Source organism: Lissotriton helveticus, chromosome 7 (assembly GCF_964261635.1).
Source record: "Lissotriton helveticus chromosome 7, aLisHel1.1, whole genome shotgun sequence".
NCBI lineage: Eukaryota > Metazoa > Chordata > Amphibia > Caudata > Salamandridae > Lissotriton > Lissotriton helveticus.
In genome coordinates, this window is record NC_136068.1 from 1,878,210,681 (window position 1) to 1,878,229,633 (window position 18,953).

Here is an 18,953-nt window from a genome sequence, read left to right on the forward strand (position 1 = left end):
GCTTTGAGGGAAATAGGAATCTGGAGGAGGAGGAGGATAGAGGAGCATGTTCTTGTGAACTGGTGAACATGAGGAATGCAGATCTGCGGCATCTTCAAATCAATAAGCAAATAAGTGAAGACAGTTCTGCTGATGGGCTTGTTTTTGTTATTAGGTGATTACAGTTTTTTATATAGATTTTGCAAAACAAAGAAAGACAGACACACAGGAATAAAAGTGAATAAGGTTGAAAAAGAAAGTTAGTGATTCATTGACTCATTTTCAGGGCTCGGTGTCAGGGAAGAAGAGCTCTTCCTCAAACTCTGCGAATTCATACGGGAGTAGGTCACTTAACAGAGAAGAACTTCCCTCATCTAAGTTGGTGTCCTCCTCGTCTTCTTCCTGCGTGCATTCTCGTATTTTGTAATCTGGTAGTATGAGGTGCTGATTCATCTTGATTATTGTTAACCTCTCTACATTTTTGGGCGAGAGGCGGGTCCTTTTGGAAGTTACAATGCCACCAGCAGCACTGAAAACACGTTCAGAAGACAAGCTTGCGAGTGGGCAAGACAAGTAATTTATAGCCAGGTTGGTGATCTCTGGCCACACAACTGTTTTCCCATGCCAATACGCCAGTGGGTCATGAGAAAGATGGACCTCTGTTGAGTCATTCAGATAGGCCTGCACCATCAACTCAAGGTTCTCCCGGGTTCCTCCACTTTGCTTACTTTTTTCTGGGTCCATTTAAGAAGCAAACACAAGCTGAGTTAGCCAATCCTCTTCATCACCCAATATTACTGTTGTGTCTGGTGCAGATGATACGGTTGCTAGTGTCGTTAACGGCTGAGAGGGAAAATCACTCACTTCTGCCACAGCCACAAATGCAGAAGTGGATTTTTTTTACTGCGGACGGCCTGCTGATGCTGATGTACTGCCTTTTCCTTCAATTTCCTGCCGTTCTCTTTCAAACCGAGTGGCTGACACAGCTAGCCAATGTTTGTACTTTGTAACATCTGCGTCATCAAAAGGAAAGAATACTCTGCCTGCCACTGCCTTTTTGTACCGTGGATCCAGAATAGTAGCACAAATGTAATGCTGTTCTGTCTTGATCATTTCAAGACGACCATCGCCAAGTAGGCGGTGTAATAACTTCTCCGCCAACTCAAATGCTTCTTCCTTTCCATCTTTTTCAAACTTAGAATACACCGCCTTCAGTTGGTGCTCTAGTATGCTCAACAATGGGATAGCGTTTCCCAAATTACAGTCCTCCCTGCTGACTGCACGCGTGAAGACCTCAAAAGGACGAAGCATGTCTGTCAGGCTTTTAACTAGGTGCCATTGCTCCACCTGTATCCTCAGGTCCATCATAGGTGTACCCAGTTTAAATAAATACTGATCGACTACCGCATACTGCTCATACAGACGCTCAAGCATGTAGAAGGTTGAGTTCCAACGGTTTGCCACCTCCTGGATGAGTGCTTTCACTGGCAATTTACGTTCATGTTGCAGGCACCTCAGCTGCTTCCGGGCCTTAAAAGAATGGTTGAAATGTGTGCACATTCTTCGGCAGGTGGTCAGTAACTCGGAGACTGGACTTTCTTCACTCAAGAATTTTTTAACAACCAGGTTTATACAGTGCGCCAGGCACGGCACTCTGAAATAGTTACCCATATCCGTGGCCTTAACTACATTGGCGCCATTATCCGTGGAAACATAACCAATCATGCGTTTTCTTGGGGACAGCCATTCAAAGACCTTTGTGTTAAACTCATGCAAAATGTTTTCTGCTGTATGACTTTTCTCCATGGCAAACATGGCTATTGTTGCATGTTTCCGAGCAGCTTTATAAACTTTGTCATCGTCAACACCTGCGTTTATCTTTGCTTTAACCCCTGAAAAAGAGACCCAGTGTGCAGTGATGCACATGTAATCAGTGGCTGCGCAACCAATCAATCAATCAATCAATCACGGCATTTTTAAAGCGCGCTACTCACCGGGGGGGTCTCAAGGCGCTGGGGGAGGGGGACCGCTACTGCTCGAACATCCAGGTCTTGAGCTGCCTTCTGAAGGAGAGATGGTCCTGGGTTCACCGAAGGTGGGTGGGGAGGGTGTTCCAGGTCTTGGCTGCCAGGTAGGAGAAGGATCTTCCTCCGGCGGTGGCTTTGCGGATGCGTGGTATGGTGGCGAGGACGTGGCTGGTCGATCGTAGCTGGCGGGTGGGCGTGTAGAAGGTCATGCGGTCATTGAGGTACTTGGGGCCCAGGTCGTGGAGAGCCTTGTGTGCGTGGGTGAGGAGTCTGAACGTGATCCTCTCGCTGACGGGGAGCCAGTGCAGGTCTCTCAGGTGTCCGGTGATGTGGCTGTGTCGTGGGACGTCCAGGATGAATCGTGCGGAGGCGTTCTGGATGCACTGGAGTCTTTTTTGAAGTTTGGCTGTGGTTCCGGCGTAGAGGGTGTTCCCGTAGTCCAGGCGGCTGGTGACGAGTGCCTGGTTGACGGTCTTCCTGGTTTCAGTGGGGATCCATCGGAAGATCTTGCGGAGCATGTGCAGGGTGTTGAAGCATGAAGATGAGACGGCGTTGACTTGTCTGGTAATCAACAGGGAGGAGTCCAGGATGAAGCCCAGGTTGCGTGCGTGGTCTGTTGGCTTGGGAGCGGTGCCCAGGGCCGGGGGCCACCAGGAGTCGTCCCAGGCGAAGGGTGATGATCCCAGGATGAGGACTTCCGTTTTGTCTGAGTTCAGTTTGAGTCGGCTGTTCCTCATCCAGTCGGTGATGTCTTTCATTCCTTCGTGTAGGTTGGCTCTGGCGGTGGTCGGGTCGTTGGTGAGGGAGAGGATCAGCTGGGTGTCGTCGGCGTAGGAGATGATGTTGAGGTTGTGTTGGCGTGCGATGGCTGCGAGGGGGCTCATGTAGATGTTGAAGAGGGTTGGGCTGAGGGAAGATCCTTGTGGTACGCCGCAGATGACTTCGGTGGCCTCGGATCTGAACGGGGGGAGGCGGACTCTCTGGGTTCTTCTGGCGAGAAACGAGATGATCCACTCCAGTGCTTTCTCTCAGATCCTTATGTTGCTGAGGCGCTTCACTAGGGTGTGGTGGCAGACGGTGTCGAACGCCGCAGAGAGGTCCAGGAGGATGAGGGCCGCTGTTTCCCCGTTGTCGATCAGGGTTCTGATGTCGTCGGTGGCTGCGATTAGGGCGGTCTCGGTGCTGTGGTTGGCCCGGAACCCAGACTGCGAGGGGTCGAGGGATCCGTTCGTCTCGAGGAAGGCGGCAAGCTGTCTGTTGACGGTCTTCTTGATGACTTTGGCCGGAAAGGGAAGGAGCGAGATGGGACGGTAGTTCTTGAGGTCGGTGGGGTCCGCCGTTGGTTTCTTCAGGAGGGCGGTCAGCTCAGCGTGCTTCCAGCTTTCCGGGAAGGTGGCGGTGAGAAAGGAGGAGTTGATGATGTCCTGGAGATGGGGTGCGATGATGGCGTCGGCTTTGTTGAAGACTAGGTGTGGGCAGGGGTCGTTGGTGATCCAGAGTGGATGGAGCTCATCGTGCGGGTGGTGTTGATCGGGGTCCAGTTGCAGACGGTGGTGGTGGCGGGCGTTGGTTCGGTGATAGGGTGCGTTGTCTGTGCGTTGAAGCTGTTGTGTATGTCGGCGATCTTGCGGTGGAAGAAAGCGGCGAGTGAGTGGCAGAGGTCTTGCGAGGGGGTGATGTCGTTGTTTCCGGCGCTGGGGTTGGAGAACTCTTTGACGATGCTGAAAAGTTCCTTGCTGTCGTGGGCTTTGAGTGCCGACTTCTTGGTGGCGCCGATCAGCTGATGGTGTTTGCGGGTGGCGTGCTTGAGGGCGGTCATGTTGTCTGTGGTTTGGTTGAGCCGCCAGGCTTTCTCCAGGGTGCGGCAGTTCTTTTTGGATTCCTTGAGTTTGCCGGTGAACCAGGGGGTTTTCTTGCTGGCGGGTCTGCTGGGGGGGTTCTTTAGTGGTGCGATGTCGTCGGCGCAGGCGGTCAGCCACTTGGTGAGGTTGCTGGCTGCTTTGTTGGGGTCCGTTGTGTTGGCGGGGGTGTTCTGGCTGGGGAGGCAGTGAGCTGCTCGGCGGTGATCTTGCTCCAGCTCCGGCGGGGAACCTCTTGCGGGTGGTGGTGGGTCGCAGTTTTTCTGAAGCTGAAGTGGACGCAGCTGTGGTCGGTCCAGTGGAGTCCGGTGGCATGGCTGAAGGAGATGTGCTTGCTGGATGAGAAGACGGGGTCAAGCGCGTGGCCGGCGTAGTGGGTGGGAGTGTTCACCAGTTGCTTGAGTCCGAGGTTGGCGAGGTTGTCCAGCAGGGCGGTGGTGTTTCTGTCGTTGTTGTTCTCCAGGTGGAAGTTGAGGTCCCCTAGGAGGATGTAGTCGGCGGAGTGCAGGGCGTGCGGGCTGACGAAGTCTGCGATGTCTTCGCTGAATTGTGTGCGTGGTCCCGGGGGTCTGTAGATGAGGGTGCCTCGGAGGGTGGTCTTGGGGTCAGTGTGTATCTGGAAGTGCAGGTGTTCGGCGGCGGTGAAGGTGTCGTCGGAGTTGGTCGAGATGCGGATGGTGTTCTTGTGTACGATGGCGATGCCTCCTCCCGTCTGGTTGATCTGGTCCTTCCGGGTGATCTTGTATCCGTCCGGGATGGCTATGGCGATGTCGGGCGCTGAGGAGGCATTCATCCAGGTTTCGGTGAGGAATGCGACGTCCGGTGCTGTTGCGTCGAGCAGGTCCCAGAGTTGCACGGCGTGCCTGTGGACGGAGCGGGTGTTCAGCAGGATGCACTTCAGGTGGTTACTGCTGGTGCTCGAACTGGCGGGGGTGGAGCAGGTCCGGAGGCAGGTGAATCGGCAGGCTTGGCAGGAGAAGGGTCCGTGGGTGCGTTTTGGGGCGGCACAGCAGCAGGCAGGGTTCTGGCCGGTATTGAGTGCGTTGAGGGTGGCGGCGTCGTAGGTTCGGCGGTTGGGCTTGCATCGCTGGGGACCAGGGGTCGTGGAGCTGGGCGCGGTCCAGGCGCAGACGGGCTTGCCTTTGGCGCACCTTCGGCAAACAATCGGCGCGCCCGCTGCGCGTGACCGTTGCGCGTCCGCGCGGTCACCATTTATGGCCAAGTGGGAGGGAGGGAGGAGCAGCTGGGAGGCGGGAGCGGGGAGGGCACAGAACGAAAAGGGGGCGTGGCCGCTAGCACGGCAGCGGGAAGCGGGGAGCGAGGCGGGCAGGCACAGGGGGGCAGAAAGACAATACAACAGCACTGCTTGCAGAGCTCGCATCTTTTCAGCATGGGGCAGTGCTTCCAGTAATGCAGATCCAGGCCTTCTTCCGTGAAAGACTCGTCCCTCTGTCCACAGTAGATGCACAAGCCCAAGTGTGGGCCTCAGCCCGGAAACAGCTTTAATGGCTCCACATGTCTGTTGTCAGATGTATAGTGTGAACAGCACTCTTCTGCAAAGCTGCCCCAATCACCTCCAGCACATCTTCATGTAGTGCTGGAACCGCAACTCTGGCAAAATAGAACCGGCTAGGAACCTTCCATTTAGGGCAGAGCGTTGCCACCATTTCAGGAAAACCCACCTCTTCCACAAAAGAAAAAGGGAGAAGGTACAGCGCTAGCAGTTTAGCCAGCTTACTGTTATACAGACGCGCCATTAGGTGGTTGCGTTCATATGGCGCTTCTGAAAACAACATGCTTCTAATGGTGGGCTGCACCATTTTACGGCATGATGATGACTTCTGCGACCCAGTTACGCTCCGTGGTGAACTTTTTCGTGTTGGTGTCTCACTCTCTCCCACACTCTTAGTGTGGCTCATAGATCTGCTGCTGACAGGGGTACTGGGTGTAAGTGAAGAAATGTTTGAAGCTTCTTCTTCCTCCTCGTCATCAGCAGATGAGGGCGCACTCTGGGGGCTGATCTGAGAGCGTTTTTTTAATTGAAAGCGATTGTATGCTTTTTAAATAAATGGTGTGAGTGAATAATTGCGGGCAGGCACTACGACTGTCACTGCACTTGAGCTGGAAAATAATTTTATATCTTGTGTGTATCTCACTCTGGGCTGATTTTAGTTCGGGGGGGTCACTCACCTCCTGCACTCCCGCCCCGGTCCGCCGCGTCCATTCTGGGCGTTTGTTGCGGAGGGTGAGGAGGAGCCCAACACTTCCGGGCACAGAGCAGTGAGCTCAGCGCTCTAGCTGACCCTCCCCAGCCACGTCTTATGTGTATGGGACTGCGACCGTGCAGCGGGCGCGACGGAAGCGCGCCAAAGTTGCGCCAAAGTCAAGCCCGTCTGTGCCCGTCCGCGGCCGGACAGGGCCGGGGGCTGCGACCTCTGCTCAAACTGCACGGACCACGTACTTCTATGGGAGACAAGACCTGTTAGACCTGTGTCCACTGATACCAGAGACATGCAGACACTCTATGAAGGTACTGTCACTCCGAGATTGTCTGCAATGCTCTTTTAAGGGAAGGAGAGAACCAGCTAGCGGGACTTGTAACAGGAGCTTCCGGGGAGGTTTGCTGAACTGCAGATCGCTCTGCAAGCACAGTATTCAAACCAGGGACCTCCTTGAGGACGAGAAGCTAGACATTCTCTTTCTGACGGAAACCTGGCTGGGGGAGCACTCTGACCCGGTCATTATAGAAGCTATCCCGCCAGACTAGACAGATGCGGGGGAAGGGGAGGTGGGATTGCTATAGTAACTAAGGCTCCTCTGGAATGCACTCTAGAACCAATAAAAATTGATAGCTGTGAGGCAGGATATTTTAATCTGAAACTGGGACCCCAAAATTCGGTCGCTGGTATCCTTGTATATAGACCCCCAGGGGGCCTTAAAGAGTTCTCTACTAGTCTGATGGAAGGTGTTGCTCATTTAGCGATGAGGAGGAGCAGACTTCTGGTAGTAGGAGACCTCAACATTCATCTTGAGGATGAGCGTAACAAGGAGGCCATAGATTTAAGACAAGAGATGCAGGCTGTACAACTAGAACTGAAAAATCGCACTCCGACCCACAAGCACGGTCACCTACTGGATCCAGTGTTTGCTAGCTCGGATGGAGTGGTAACGGACGCTCCGCTTCCTGTCCCTTGGTTAGATCACCATTTAGTTCCCTTTAGCTTACATATCTTAGTGACTGACACACAAAAGGGACAGCCAAAGAGCAATCCCCGTCGCAAATGGAAGCACTTCTCACAAACCAATTTTAGCAAATTGCTACAGAAAGGGGGCCCACCGGGGGGTGGTGACATCGAGAGTGCGAATCACAGGCTTCAGGAGCGCATTTTGTATGCCCTCAACGCAACGGCTCCGTTGCACTCATCCAAGGGTAGTATTAGAGGCAAAAAGTCTGCACCGTGGTTCACGCCTGCTCTGCAAACCGCTAAATCCGAATGCAAAAGATTCAAACGCAGGTGGCGAGCAGACTTTTGCCCTCAATTAAAAATAACCTATAGGGAAGCACAAAGGAAGTACCAAACCATGGTGCGGGGTGCAAAAGCCTCCCACTATAAAAAGGGTATAGGGGAGGCTGAAAACTCCTCGAAAGAACTCTTTAAAATCTTCAAAGAGATCTCGCTGGTAGCAAGCCCTAACAATCCAGCTATTGACTCTGTAGCAGAATGCAACAGGGTAGCAGAATACTTCGCAGGAAAAGTCAGGGATATTTACGCTTCCTTCCCTAACATGCCTGAAAATGGGCTTGACTTTGTAGAACGGACCGATGTTAGAAACCCGGAACATTGTATGGAATATTTTACCGTCCCTTCCCCGAAGGTACTAAGTAAAATCTGTCGAGGGATCAAGTCAGGCTCCCCTCGTGATCCAGCCCCTCCTAAAGTATTGGGAGAGAGCCTGGCAACTCTCGAACCCTACATCAGGCATGTATTACAGACATCCTTTGCTTCCCAGACACTTCCGGATGACTGGAAAAAAGCTGTATTTCTTCCCATAAAAAATAAACCTAACGTAAGCCATGAAGTGCTTGAGAATCTGAGGCCGATCTCCTTACTGCCATATCTAGCCAAAGTGGCTGAGAAAGTGGCCAACTCCCAACTGATGGCTCACCTAGAAACAGCAAACATCCTCCACCCCTCCCAATCGGGCTTCCGGTCGGGTTACTCGACTGAGACTGCCCTTCTGAGAGCGACTGAGACCCTCAGACGTGGGGCTGATGCCGGTCACACCATGGCGCTGGTGATGTTAGACCTCAGCGCAGCGTTTGACACTGTAGCTCATTACATCTTGCTACAGTGTCTAAACCAGGCGGGTGTCACAGGCTCTGCCCTGGGGTGGCTGAAATCCTTTCTTACAGGTCGGAGCTTTCAGGTCCAAAGGGGCTCCTTTGGATCTTCAGAGCTAGCGCTTGAACAGGGAGTGCCTCAGGGCTCGGCCCAGAGCCCTACCCTATTTAATGTTTACTTGGTCCCTCTAGCCGAGGTGGTGCAGGCGTATGGAGTGGAGCTAGTCTCCTACGCTGATGACACCCAACTGTTAATCTCCCTATCCCAAGCACCATCATCAGCGGCGTCCAACTTTAAGGACTGTATGCAGGCTCTGGCCACATGGATGAACTCACACTGCCTAAAATTAAACGGTTCTAAAACCGAGGTACTGGTGGTTGGGGGCACCAGCCTCAACTGGACTGCGGACTGGTGGCCACCGTGTCTGGGTCCTACCTCCGCCACTTGTAAGGAGGCGAAGAACCTAGGGATATGGGTTGACCCCACTCTTTCCTACGAGGGCCACATTCGTCGCCTCGTGGGCAAGTGTTTTGGGGTGCTTAAAACACTCAATCAAACCTTGGATCTACTACCCCTTGAAGCTAGACGTACTTTAACTCAGGCACTTGTGACATCCCGTTTAGACTATGGGAATGTCTTATTTCTGGGCGCTACTGAAAAAAGTTTGGGTCGCTTACAAGTTCTTCAAAACTCGGCAGCTCGCCTAGTGCTGAGACTTCCGAAAAGAGCCGCGTCTGAAACTGCTCTGGCGGCCCTACACTGGCTACCAGTAAAAAAGAGAGTTATGTACAAAGCTCTCCTCATATGTCACCAGATATTATGACAGAACTCCCCCGCCTATCTCCAAGACCTAATACAAAGATACGAGCCAACAAGAGCCCTTCGCTCTGTAGGCACGGGCCAGGTGACGCCGTGTAAGAAGCGCCAAACTTGGGGGCAAATCCTTTAGAGTCTTAGCAGCTCGAAATTGGAACAAACTTCCGCCGTGCCTCAGACTGGAGAAATCTGAGGTCAAGTTCGGAGGTCTATTAAAAACTTACCTCTACAGCTCATAAGCTAGGGGCCTGATGGAATGTCTCCACTTAGCTGGGGCCTGCTTTCTCTTTCTCTCCATAGCGCAGGGACACGCCGGGATGGCGCCACCATACGCTCTATAAACTACTTTATTATTATTTTATTATTATGAAACATCAATGGATACAATTTGTTGACTTGCAATTCGGGCATCCTTGATCTCCCTTAGGTGCGCATGCCATTTGACAGTGTGCTGTCTCTCAAGATGACCTCTCTGGCCTCCGGTACCATAGTTGGTACCAAGCTTACCACGACTAACTCGAACCTTACAAATGGTACAAATGGCTATGTTTTCCCTTGTTGGGCTAACACTAAAGAAGTCCCAAACTGCAGACTTCAAATGTCTGTGGGAAGCGGAGGAGGCGATACTGGGAATGCTGCTAATGCCAGATGAACTGGAGGATGTGTGTTGCCGAAATGTAGTACGTTGTGCACTTACAGCACCACTAATTGAGGAAATGGAGGTCGAGGTGGATGGAGGTCCCTTCGGGTGAGAAAATATGGAAGCTGTAGCTGGTGGTGTACTAGTTAACTGCATTCGTGGTGGTCCCATTGCCACGTCGCAATCATCACGCTCAGCAGCATTTCGGGATAGGGTAAAAATGTCTGTTTGCTGCATGCCCGCTGAGGCTGGAGTGATGCCTATGATGACTGCGTCGTCGTCATGAGAGTCTTCATCAGCAGGAGTATACGCCACTTCTTCTTCAGCGTCATCCTCACACTCCATAACTCTGAGACTTTCGGGGACCTTCCTTTTACGCTTAGCTACCGTTGTCAGATCATGGTGTGCCTCACTCTCAGACGGCCGTGGTGGTTCCCAAGTTTCATCCATATCATCAGAAGGAAGGGGGCTTGAAGAAGGAGTAGACACCATCCTTGATCTTTTCCTTGCTGGGGATCTGGAAGACAATGAATCATCAGGAGGAGTGGCTTCCTCATGTGATACCTCGGCTTGAATGTCGATTTCCTGATGTGCCCCTACTTCGGGAGGAACAACTATTGTGGGCACTTGTGCCGCTCCATGCACCTCTGCTTGCTCCTCTCCTTGCGCCGCCTCTCCTTCCACATGTACTTGTTCTTGTACTTGCACATGTGGTTGTTGTTGCGGCTGTGGTTGCTGAACACTCGTCAGATGAGTTACAACAACCTGTGTTGATTGAGGGATGCTGCTACTTTCATGCGATGAGCCAACATCACTGGTCGATGGTGATTGAACAACTATACTGGCTGCCTCTGCAGCACTCAAGGGCTTGGACCTAAGTTGGCGTGGTGGTGGTGGCACTGAGCCCAATGGAGCGGAGATGCTGCTCCCAGCTTGGTCCCCAGCAGACCCCGCTGCTGCTGCAGGCGTACTTTTTTTCCCCCGAAAAAAATGTGGCGGTCATCACACCAGTCTCCTTGGTAAGTGGCGCCAGTTGCTTTTTCTGCTCCTTACTGGCAACTTTCTTGCTAGAGGAGCTACGGGCAACTTTTTTGGGGGCCATCTTCTTCAGATGTCAGAACAGCAGGCCGCAGTTGCACAAGTTGCAGAGTTGTCTATGGCCACACGTGACGTTGTGCTGCACACACCGCAGCAGGACTTCTTCCTGGCACTGATGAGGAACGATGAGGCTGATGATTCGTATTTCTGCACCTAAAAGCAAACAAAGCCAGAGGAACATCAGTTAAATAAATGTTGCATATGTAGCGCTTCAATTAATAGTTTGCAATTAAGCATTCTTATTATACCCACCCCCCAAAATGGAAAGACCAATAAAATGCACCACTGACAGGGTACCCCTGGGCTTAATGGATGAAAGCATGGCAGACTGGGTGCAGGCCTATGACACAACAAAGCACACTGCCTGGCTTCAAAATTCCCCCTAGACCTCCACCCACATGGCCAGGCCCTGCCTGGACCAGTCCTCAAAATGGCCCCCACCCACATGGCCATGCCCCATCAACACCCACAAAAATCAAAAAACACACAAAAATCACCACAATCCAATTCCATCCATGCCCTCCATGATGTTTACAATAAAGAAACCACACAGAAAGACTAGGCCCATGAACCACTGAGTGAGTACCCCTGGGCAAAAGGCCCCAACAACACCCCCAAAAATCAAAAAACACACAAAAATCACCACAATCCAATGCCATCCATGATGCTTACATTAAAGAAACCACACAGAAAGACTAGGCCCATGCACCACTGAGTGAGTACCCCTGGGCATAATGGATGAAGGCAAGGCACATTGGATGCAGGCCTATGGCACAAAGCACACTGCCTGGATTCAAAATGGCCCCTTCACCCCCACCACATGGCCCTGGACCAGGCCTCAAAATGGCCCTCACCCACATGGCCATGCCCCATCAACAACCCCAAAAATCGAAAACCACACAAAAATCACCACAATCCAATGCCATCCATGCCCTCCATGATGCTTACATTAAAGAAACCACACAGAAAGACTAGGCCCATGCACCACTGAGTGAGTACCCCTGGGCAAAAGGCCCCAACAACACCCCCAAAAACTGAAAAACACACACAAATCACCACAATCCAATGCCATCCATGCCCTAAATGATGTTGAAATTCAACAAATATATTTTATTTAATGTTCTGAAAAAGTTCCCAAATTGTAGTTGCAGCAACTGTAATGCCCCAAACAAACAACATCAACTTACTTGTGAAATTTCTAATCCAAAAGTGATCCAAAGAAAGTCAAAAAGGCCTCAAATCCAAATATCCAGCAGCATCCACAAAAAGTAATCCTTCCAGGTCAAGATCCAAATCAAAGTGACCAGCACATGAAGAAAGCACTGGGAGGAGCCTGCTGGACATGAACAGGAAGTTGGAGACTGTGGGGCACTTTCTCCCTCCCACCCCCCCCTCCCATAATGGACTCCTTGCAAAAAAAAAAAGTGCAGGCAAATGTCAACCTGAGGAGTTATTCTGATACAAATCATCATTTTTATTCTGCTGGTGAATTTCTTATGCGAAATTGCAAATTTTGCAATCTCGCAATTGCGAGATTCCCGCTGTCCGCCGCATCTACGTGTTCGCAAGTGTTTACTCCCGCGATGCGTGATCACGGGCCTTTATGACGTACTCGCGTTGACAAACTCTCGCTGTGCAAGTTGGCAAGCCGTGATGACGTAATCGCGGTCGACAAGCTCCCGCGGGATCCCGCAGCAAGATCCAAAATGGCGCAGCACACGCAAACATGGAGAAAAACAACTCTTCAAACGCTGAATGACGGTAAGTGAACGCTGCGCGCCGCAAAATTGTATAGTATTCTATTTGGCAAGTGCGACCAAGCAAAAAAATCCGCTTTGCGCAGATTTGCGAATTTTTGGCAAATTCGCAAGAGTTCGCGAATTGCGAATTTGCCGAAAATCCGCAAAATCCGCGAGCGGAACGCATTTTACGCCCACGCTTACAGAAAATCCCAGGGGCTAATTATCCTAGGAAAATGATTTTTAACTTTTTGGACTATCAAATTAGATCGGCAGTGCTCACTAAGGCAATCCAAAAAAGAGAGATTGCTCTTCCTAATGGGGGCCGAGTATTAGTGTTTTCTGATATGTCGGCAATAGCCGCAGGAAGATGGAAAGATTTTGTGTGGATGTTGAGTCAATTTAAGAGTACAAGGGCACAGGCCTCTATTGCTCAGCAGTTCAAGCTGAGAGTGTTGTGGAAAAGAAAGTTCCATCTGCGTTCTACTCTTGAAGAGGCCCAAGACCTACTTCAAAAGATGATGCAGGTAAATACAAAATAAGGGACCTTAGTGGAGATTTATTTTTTGTTTCTCATGTACAACAACTGGTAAATTGTCTGAACTGTTTTTGCATTTTTTGCACTTTTTTGCACTTTTTGCACTTTTGCACTTTTTGCCCCTTTAGAGAGGGAGGGTATGTTGTATTGATTTACTGCCCTCCTGCTAAAGGATTCTGTAAATGTTTTTTCCTCTGCCTTTTGGACAATGTAATGTATTTGGGACGCTGTCCTCATTTTTTTAAGGAGTTTTCCAAAAAATGTGAGAAATTGTATTTTTGCACTAACAAATTCTGCACGTTGCGCTTTTGCAGTAGTTTTATAGCTGGGAACACTTTACTATTGCAGTATTGTACTATTGCACTATGCACAATTGCACTTTACCTTCCCCTTGTTCTTCTTTGGAGGGAGAGGAAATAAAGTGGGGGCAGAGGGAAGAAAAAAAAGGGGGGACAAGAAGGTCACGGAAGGAAAGTGAAGGAGGAAGGTAAAAAAGAAGAGAAAAGGAGAGGAAAAGAAGGGAAAGGAAGAGGAAAGGAAAATAAAACAGGGGAGATAAAAACTGTGTGGCACAAATTTCACGAATTGCATTTTCTCTCATGCTCTGACTACCTCTCTCCCTTTTTTTTTCTCGGAATATTGTAATATTGGATCATTGAAGCATCGAAGTCCTCTTATATTTTTATATTTTTATATCGCTGTACGGTGTTTTATGCCTAGAAATACTTGCACTTTTGCACTATTGCACTTTAACACTTTTGTGCTATCGAACTCTAGCACTTTACCCCATTCCCCTGTTAAGGCGTGAGGGAGGATGTAGGGGGATATATCTCCTTTTAAATGGGGGACTCAAAGGGGTTAATGGTTATATATAGTAATAGGAGTTGCAAGCCAAGTATTATTGCAGTTTAATGCTCCACCAAGGCCTCCTTAGGACGGCATTGGATATTGCATGAATACAGTTTTGTTTGAAGCACTTTATACTAGGAAAGGCCCAGGGTTAAGTACAATAATGGGGTTGCGCAGTAGGGAGAGGGGAATGATGTTCCCCCGGGTGCCAAGTCAAGGCACCTTGAGGTTTGAGGGAGGCTGTAGATGTGAGGGAAGGGCTACCTCCCTCTGCAGACAGTTTCTGGTGGGTGGGGGGCGTGGCAAGGGGGGTGTTGCATAAAAATAAATGAGCATATATGTATTGGTTTAACTTGGGATAAAGGCTGGATTGGCAACATGGTTAAATTTGGAGGCCAATCTGAAATTAGCAGGGTTTTTTGTCATCAAGGGTTATATCTGTTTTTTCCCAAAAAAATGATACAGCTGGAAAATAAACAGATGAGAAAATTTAGCAGACTCTTTCTAGAATGGTATAACTTGATTGAGGAATGGCACAATTACTGAAGGTAGTTTCATCTAATGTGAAACGTACAAAAAAGAGGAGCAAAGCTAAAATGGCTAGAATCTTTTTCCCCTTGAGTGATTTTTTTTACAAGAGACACATCTTAAAACTAATTCCCCTAATTCTACTCTCCCCAAGAAATATGCACAAGCATATTTTGCTTCAACCCATGCAGCAGTGCGTGTAGTGGGTGTTTTTTTATCCACAGAGTTAGATTGGGAGGAGGTTAGGTGATTCGGGATGAGGGAGCTAGATGGATCTGGCTAGAAGTTTTAGTTAATTGAATGGCTCTTGTCCTGCTTAATTATTATGGATCAATTGGGTATGACTGTATGGCCCTGGAACAGGCACACAGTTTACTGGTGAATGCACATGGGTCTATAAATATGGGAGGAGATTTTAATTTAATACAAGATCTGAGCCTTGGTACCTCTAATAAGGAAAAAAAGCAATTAAAACAAAAAACAGACAGATTTCTAAAAAATTATTAAAGAGGAATTTGCCTTACTAGACCCATGGAGGGTAGATCATCCAGATGGTACTGAGTTTACATGCTACTCAGCAAGATTTAAAGCACCATCTTGTTTGGATAATTTTTTGCTAAGCAGCCATCTTGCAAGAGGAGAATTCTCGATTCTGTCTAATCAGTTCTCAGAACACTCTCTGGTCTCTTTGAAATTATATTTGCCCCCCTCAAGAGAAGAAATAACAGAAGGGTATTTCGATATAACACTCTTATTGGACCAAAAATGGATTGATAAAACCCGTTATTTTATAACGCGTTTTTTTTTTTTTTAAAGAGAATGTGAACACAGTACTAGGTTTTATGGTCTGTGCAGCTTTTAAGGCCACATTTAGGGGATGGGTGGTGGCATATATCTTCATAGATTAAGAAAACTTAAGAATTCTGAACTCCAGGAGGCACTAGAGCAGGCTAGGAATTGATCCTTTTGGCAGAACATCAAGGGGACCTGAGGAAGGGACATTCCAGCAGGAATTTTTAAGGGCAAAAAAGATGTTAAAGCGTCTTTGCCGATGATTTGATCCTGTACCTGAATCCAGAGAAATCAAAGATCCAGAGAGCGCTTAGAGAAATTCAGGCATTTACAGAATTAGGGGGTTACAGGGTTAATCAGTCTAAAATGGAGCTTACCCTATTTAATGCATCAGGAATAGAGATGCCGGAAAAACTACAATTTTTTCCTCGCACACCTACTAGATATCTGGGATTGTATGTGACAGTTCGACTTCCTGTAACTTTTTCATTTTAACTATGGTAGAACACTTGAGAAGATAAAAAGTCTGTTAGAAAGATGGGCACTTTTACCCTTGTCGATAATAGGGCGAGTCTCTTTGATAAAAATGTCGATCCTTCCCTTGTTGTTATTTTTAAATCTTCCTTTAAAGATGCCAATCTCATATTTTAATGAAGTAGACAAGGTGATCCGGGAGTTTATCTGGGCTAAGAGAAAACTCAGAATCAAGTTATCCATTATACACTTGGATGTCGAACAGGGGGGACTTGCACTACCCCATTTAGCCACTTATTATCAAGCTGCGTTACTCAGTTTAACAACTCGGCTATTTGCTCCCATTTTGAAGTTTGCTAATTTTTGATTTGATCGTATGTTAATGGAGAGTGCAATTAATCTACCAGCATTTCTCCGCACTGTAAAGTTACCAAAAAAGACAAGATACAAGGTTATTAGTACACTTTTTAGCAGTGTGCAGCGATTTAATAAAAGTATAGTATTCCACTATGCAATGCATATTCCTCTCTATATGACAGTGAGTTATAGGGCCTTAAGCTCTCCCAAAAGGGGGTATAACCCTATATTACGCTGGTTTTTTCTAAGCTTGGCGACTGACTTCTATAACGAAGCAAACTTGATGATGTGGGATACTTTCCTAAGCCAATTTCAATTTCAGAGAGGGGATCTCTGGCTAAGCTTTAGGCAGATTACATGTTTTTTATTGATTAACTATAGAGAAATTAGTAAGAGAGCTAGATTGATTTTGAAGGCAGCTTTCGAGATTAATCTGACTGGTGTTAGTAACTGGTATAGGTTATTACGCCAGGAGACTAATAAAAACCTTATTGAAATGATGCTCCCTAGAATTGCACAGGAAACCAATGGCTGGTTCAGTATCCAGGAATCGCGAAAAATCTGTGAGATTGGCAACAGGGCTTTTTGGGCAGCAAATTATCAAATAATGTCTTTTATCTCTAGATGGGCGGCCTATTACACTCCTTCCAAGCTCCATATATGGTTTCCTACAGCACCAAATGTCCATTTTAGATGTAATCTGCCTGAGGCGGTAGTCTGGACACATATATTATTTACTTGTCCGACACTACACTACTTTTGGAAGGATGTGTTCAAGTTTATTAGAAAATGTTTGCCAATCGAGATCCTTCCAGATGCATCGCTGGCATCATTTGGTTTCTCCCATGCAGTGTGTGAGCTTCCTTTATGTAGACAATATTTTACTTTTATAGATTTATAGCAGTAGCCAGATCACTAATATTACAGAGATGGAAATCTCAAAAAACCCTTATATTGGCTCAGTGGCTTCTTAAGCTGGAAAGGACTCACAAGTTCGAAGAGGCCTACGCGAAGAGAATAGGGGCAGTACGGAGGTTTGGGATGATATGTGAAAGTTATGCTATGATTATGTATCCAAATTATAAGATGTAAAGAGGACACATGGTAATACTAGGCTGCTATCTAGAATTCTGGTATTTTATATTCAAGAAAATGAGGGATGAAGCTGCGCTCTTTATTTATTAATCTACATTTAAAAAATGAGACCTAATAGTATATAGGTCTCCTTTTTCTTGTATGTCTTTTTTATTGTGTGCAAATGGATTATGTAACTTGTTCTATTTATTGACTATTTATAATATGAGATGGGAGAGCTTTTGTTTTTATGTATCCTGATTATTGTTTGCCATGGTTTTTTTTTAGGCTAAAAAAAAAAATATAGAGAAATCCAGGAAACACATTAATAAACTGTTTCTACATTCCTCAGAGACCACAACATAGGCTTCATATACAGCAACAATTTTTGCTTTGATATGGACGGAATATATAGAAATTATTGAGTTCATTTCACAGACAAAGACAACTGGATGTTCCTCGACAACTTGAAAGACTGCATCCTCTTTTATGTGTAGGTATTATCTGCACACTATAAACACAAAGGCTCTTTTTAGAGTCACCCTTTTCCCCAAACACTGGTTCATCTTCATTTTATATATTTTTGTGACAACTTTACTGGACTCAGTGGATTGGTCGTGGAGCCACAAACCAAAAGCACACAATTAAAGCTATGCAGCACATTTAAGATTAGATGTAAAGGTTTAAGAGTAGATGTATGACTGTGTGTGTGAATATGTGAGTGGGTGTATTAATACCTTTGTGGGTCTGTAAGTGGGTGTGTGAGTGTCTCAGTGGATCCATGAGTGGGTGTGTGGTTCTGAGAGTGGGTCAGTGAGCGCCATCGGGGTCTGTAAGTTGGTGTGTGACTGTCTATATGGGTCTGTGAGGTCCTGCATAAGTATGTCAGTGAATGTGCAAGTGCCTGTGAAAGTCTGTAAGTGGGTGTGTAAGTGGATGCATGGGTATATGAATGATTACAATGCTCAATGAGTGAGTCTCTGAGTGCCTGTGAGTGGATTTGTTAGTGTCTGCATGGATATGTAAGTGGATGTGTGAATACCTCTGTGGCTCTCTCATGACTACCTGCGTTATTTTGTGAGTGGCTATGGGAGTGCCTGTGTGGGTCAATGAGCGGGTAGGTGAATAATTCTCTAACTGTGTGTGAGTGGCTGAGTGGGTCTGTGAGTGTATGATGTGTCTGTGAGTGGGTATATGAGTATGTGAGTGAGTCTCTGAGTGGGTGTTTGAGTATCTGCCTGGGTCTGTGAGTGGGTACATAAGTTTCTGTCTTGGTCTGTGAAACGGCGTGTGAATGGTTTTGTAGGTGTGTGGGTTTGTGTGTGGCTCTGTCAGCTAGTCTGTTATAGCCTACATAGTTCGGTGAGTGGGTGTGTGAGTGCCTGTGTGGACCTCTAAGTGGGTGTGTGAGAGGATGCATGTGTCTGTGAGTAGGAATGTGCTTATCTGCATCGGTATATGTGTGTCTATGAGTACCTACATAGGTCTCTGAGTAGATGTGTGAGCCCAAGGCCCTGCTCTCTCTTTGCTGCTGCATCACTTTTACTTCTGTTTTCTCCTTGCTTTTCCCCTCTTTTGAAGTAACTTGTCATTGCTTTTCCCTCATTTTAACTGCTTTCCCAAATTGTTCCCATATGTAAGTACCTTCTCCTTGCTTTTCCCTCATTTTTCACTGTTTTCTCCTTGCTTTTTCCTCCATTTTTTGTTTCTTCTCCTTGCTTTCCCTTAATTTTCATTGCTTTTGTCCTTGTGCTTCTCCCCTTCTCCCAGGACCTACTTAACAGAGGCAGCACACAACCCCATTGAGCAGGCCCCAAGCCCAAGTCTTCCTGTGCTGCTG